General features: G+C 25.5%; 1 pseudogene; it reads left to right on the top strand.

Annotated features, from left to right (window-relative positions):
• Nucleotides 1-1,624: 1,624 nt before the first annotated feature.
• Nucleotides 1,625-4,453, top strand: LOC136796194 (isocitrate dehydrogenase [NADP], mitochondrial pseudogene; annotated as a pseudogene).
• Nucleotides 4,454-5,287: the final 834 nt, after the last annotated feature.

Genomic DNA, 5,287 nt, shown 5'->3' with positions numbered 1-5,287 from the left:
ATAGAATGCATTCGTCTCTTCCAGTCATTTCTTCTATAATATAGTTAATCGATAACTTGTAATATCCGAAGTTATCGATTAACTATATTATAGAAGAAATGACTGGAAGAGACGAATGCATTCTCCTTACGCCATAAAGGTGTGAGACAAGTTCCTGAGAGAAGATAAGAGAATTCCCGATACCGAGACGTAGGAGAGCCTCAATGAATGATAAGAAGTGACCCTTCCATAAAGATATTAATCTAATAGGTTCTGACCCCCTATTTTTAACTAACCACGCAAAAGATACAGAAAAATAACATTTGCTGTAATTAAATTAGAACAGTTAGAAAGAATAAAATTGAACAAAATGCAGTAAGAATCAAAATCAGAGTTTTCAATTCAATATTAGTTATCAATCTACCTATATATATATATATATATATCTTATGAAGTTTGTTATGTAATACTTACAGTCAGTACATATTTCATCAGGGAATAAAGTTCACAGGAGGTTCATAAAACCTTCTAGTTTGGGTTAATTTACATATTAACAGAAAATTGACATCCATTGTTATTCTTTCAAATTTTTGAGAAAGTTTCACTTTTTTTTAGTAGGAAAGGTCCTAGAAACATCCTTGGTTTATTTTGATTGCTTGAATGTTAGAGAAAATCAATATTTTCATAATCAGAGCACTGTGAACTCAAGCTGAAAGCAAATAACATGGAAATGATTTAAATTTAAGATGAATACATAAATAATGTCAGCGAAAGACAAATGAAAGAATTGAGAACGTCTTGACTTAAAATTATATCTTCCTAATCGAAATATCTTAGGGTAAAAAACGAACTGATAAAAATTTTAATGTTATTTCTTTATAATGTTTTGTTCGGAAAAGAATTATTCAAATTAAAATATTTTACGAATAAATAGTTCTGTTGGTAGAGATTGAGCAATAATATTTTGCGTGATTTTTATTTAAGATTCCTTTTTATTAAAAATGATTAATAATTGAAGACAAAATATGTTTGTTAGGATTGAAAGATATCAAGGCTTAATTTAAAAATGAGTTTTAAATAATTTTTGAAAATTATTTTTTTTTAGTCCAAACGCCAATTAAATGTTTATACAACTTTGTCGTTTAAATTTAAGAAAAATATATTTCTTCTTTAACTATTAAAATGTCAGAGATTTATAAATTAAGAAAGGATTTTTCGTATTAAATTTATCTAAAGAATTTTGTATTGTAGTAGCAAATTATACCAAAATTTAATATTTATCTAAGAAATGTAACATAAATCATTTTAAATTGCCTTTAATAAAAGTTGTTTAATTGAATATCATTTTATAATAAATTAAATATGAAATATAATAATGGGCTTATTACAACAATTAATTATTATTAAACCTATTTTTTTAAACAAATTACTAACGCTATAAATAAATGGAGGGTTTTGAAGATAAATGTATAAAAACAATAAAAGTTGCCATACGTATAATGATATTGTACCAAATAATAACATTGGTTTGCCTTCTACAATAATAAGGAAACAAGAAATAATTAAAATTGAAAGAGGAAACGTGGCCGCAATCAACTGGTGCTAAAATGGGCGGGAACTGACAGCTAGCTATTCCCCTTTGCCTTATACCTCCCACCACTTCAGTTCCCTTCTTGGAGTTATTTTCAGTAGGCGCATATTTATCGTTTGGGGGCGTTCGGTTGGTTCGGGCTTATTAAATTATTGGAATTTTTCGAAGTATCTTCAAGGAATTTTCGTCTGAAATCTGCTATTATGGCTAGCAACAAACTTACAAATTTTTTGAGAACTCTAACCAAGCTTTCCAGTTCTAACAAGGTTGTTCCTCTTTACATTTCCAAGAGAAATTGTAAGTATATTGTTGTTTTGTAAATTATATAAATTTATTTCAGCTATTCAAAATCATAATTACCGCCAAAGTAATAGTTCCTTTGTCTAAAGTTATTATTTTAGAAAAATTCTTGTATTCTAAGTCCAGTTTGTTTCGGTTATCATTTTCACTTATTGATGTATGAAATGGGCACTTTTAAATTGATCAGTGCATGATTAGTTTTATTTATTTTTTAGACGCTGCTGGTAAAAGGATTGCAGCAGCAAACCCGGTGGTTGACATGGATGGAGATGAAATGACGAGAATTATCTGGGCTAATATTAAAGAAAATCTTATTTTCCCTTATGTTAAGGTATTTCTATCAATAATAATAATTATAAATATCCTTTACAAAAAAAAGTCCGGTAGATAAACCAACAATTTATACCATCCATTAGCTTAGTTCCATATTTATTAATGATTTGGTGACAATTATTAGTATGTTTAATTTCTACACCCACTGTTAATGTACCTTATTTAATTAATTAAATTGTGTTTTTCCTCTAATTTCATACAGCTCGCCACAAGAATTTATTCATTCATATTTGTGTGTGATTTGCTTCAATATGAATTTTGAATTATTTGTTAATAAATTAAAACAACACTAGCATTAATCTAAATAAGACCTGTTGAAAATAATGGCTATAACCCTTAATCACTTCTTATCTTATATATATTCATAAACAAGTCTGTTTGTTTAGGATTTGATTCAAACTAGAAAATAATTGATTTTTAATTTTTTTTTGTTAGTTTTACCAATCATTTGTTACATAATAAAGTCACAAAATATATTTAAAATCTATTTAAGTCACAATATAATTATTTGATTCTCTTAAAGAATCACTATAATTAGTCAAATTGAAATTTTACCTACAGTTTTATTAAATCACATATTTTTCAGTGTTATTGTTATAACATTCTGGTCTGAATTCACATTTAGCTTATGGGAGGTACAACATTTTAATGATGTTTTATTAGAAATTTATTAATTAATTATGTATATTTAATTTTTTTGCTTGATAATTATAATGTTGGAAGTAACATCATCACTGATTCTCTTTGAAATGAAAATGGTAATAATTAAAATAAAAATATTTGTTTAAAAGCAGTATTAAAGAAATGATGCCTAGCTTTCATAACCATAATTTTAATAATCATGATATTTAGTTAAACAAGGGTACTGTAGTAATTAAGGCATTCCATCCACATTATTTTAAAATGAAAGAATTACTATGGATTTAGTTTGTGTCCTGATTTAACTGATTAGATCTCTTGTAAATAATATGTTAGATTTTACATTACTAAATTATTTGTGTTTAAATATTCACTCCTTACAAGTGGGTGGAACTACTAATTTTAATTAGCTGTCATACTACTGTATCAAATTTTAAAAAATATTTATTTATATTTGATATAAAATTTTTATTTTCCATTTTAAAAATTTATATATGATTATTGTAGGGATATGAAACTTTCTCATAAAAATTAGTTGGTATAAAAAAAAAAAAATTATTTTTTGAAGAAAAAATATTTAGAAGTATAATTTAACAGTTTCAAAAACTTATAACTTTTAATATAATTCATAAATATTAATAGAATATAAAACATGGTTAATAGCCAGTCTATTTTTTATGGAAATGTTGGTGTTCAAGGAAAGCATCATGAACAAAATATCTGCTAAAAAAAAATAAGACTAAATTAGCAGAAAATATTAGCCATCTAGTCCATCTCACTATCTCTAGTCCTTGTAAGATAATAGTCAAACTTAGGAGCTAAATTACACAATAGTCTAAAAACAACAGAAGAACCAGCTTAGGAAGTTATCCCATATCTAGGAGGCTTAATTTAGTAATTATAGGTAACTTTCACCTTCTGTTTTTACTGGTGTTATTTTTTAACTTAACTGGTAAAAAAAAATAACGGTAACAGTTCACAACATACACTCAAAATTCAAAAACTACTTATTAGATCACAGTTGTCAACTTCTGGTTGCTTAAGTAATTGACAAATACCCAAATGAATCCTTATCAGTGGAGAATAAGTTTTGATCTAGTACCAAAGTTACAAGTCACTTCGTATTGGTTCATCATAACTGCTGTTAGGTTTTTTTTAGTGAGGAATGTGAGCCTTCAATCTCAATACTATTATTGCATTATACATTAAGTGATCCATTTTATTGAGAAGAAAGATTTTTCTATGAGAATTTATAAGTATTTTTGCAATTTTCATGAAAAATAAAATTCATTTTTGGAGTGATATTCGTCTATATTAAATTAATGTTATCCTTAAAAAAATCTATTTTAGTTTATGTAAGTTATATAACAAACCATTTTGACAACATAGTAAAAACTATTTACTTGTTACAAACCAATAAAAATTAATTTATCTTATTAATGAATGCTGTTTATTTTCTAATTCAGGTAGATGTTAAATATTATGACCTTGGTCTTCCTCATAGAGATGCAACTAATGATCAAGTTACTATAGATGCTGCTCATGCTGTTAAAAAGTACTGTGTAGGAATTAAGTGTGCAACTATCACACCTGATGAACAACGTGTTGAAGGTTTGTATATGAGTTTTTAAAAATTATATCATCTTTGCACTAACTTTATGAAGTGTGAGAGTTGCTACTGTATGTGTTAATTGTACTAAAAATTATTTATATTAAAATAGATAATCCAATCATATAAAACACGCCATAAATTGACTAATATATATTAAAATATTAATTTATAATAATATTCTATCAAATATAAAGAAAATAATTAGTTATTAAAAAAAAAATTAAAGTCCTAATGAGTGCTGGTAGAGGTAAAATTATAAAAAGGAAAACAAACTCAGAGAAACCTACATTTGGAAAACACTATTGTAAATCCCGTTATAATATCTGCAATTGATGGTGGTTGATTTGAATTAGAAATTTAGAATTTATTTCCAAGATTGAATATAATATAGAACATAAAAAAGTAAAAATATAACTGGTAACTTATTTAGAAAGTTATATTATTATACCCTCCATTAGATGTAATAAATAAATATACAAATTAATTCTTAGTAAATTAGGTTGTAAACATTTGTAGACATTTAATTATATTCACATTTTTAAAATGGAATATTGTAATTTATTGTTTGGTCTAATTATTGGTTGTAAAATTTCAATGCTCACAAAAAAAAAAAGGTCATTTTCCCGAGAGCTTCCTTTTATAGTTAGAATAAATATTACACTTATACCACTAAAAAAACATATAAATGTTAATAATTAACATTTAACTTCATTTTTAGTGCTTATTTAGCTGGCTCAAGAAACCATAAATTTTATAATTACGTTTGAATTTTTATTAGTTCTATTATAATTTTTAATATTTTTTTTGTTATTGATATATTTCTATATAAGAAG

Source organism: Halyomorpha halys, unplaced genomic scaffold, assembly GCF_000696795.3.
Source record: "Halyomorpha halys isolate HHAL.00 unplaced genomic scaffold, Hhal_1.1 Scaffold10534.1, whole genome shotgun sequence".
Taxonomy (NCBI): Eukaryota; Metazoa; Arthropoda; class Insecta; order Hemiptera; family Pentatomidae; genus Halyomorpha; species Halyomorpha halys.
This window is presented reverse-complemented; position numbering and strand designations above follow the sequence as displayed.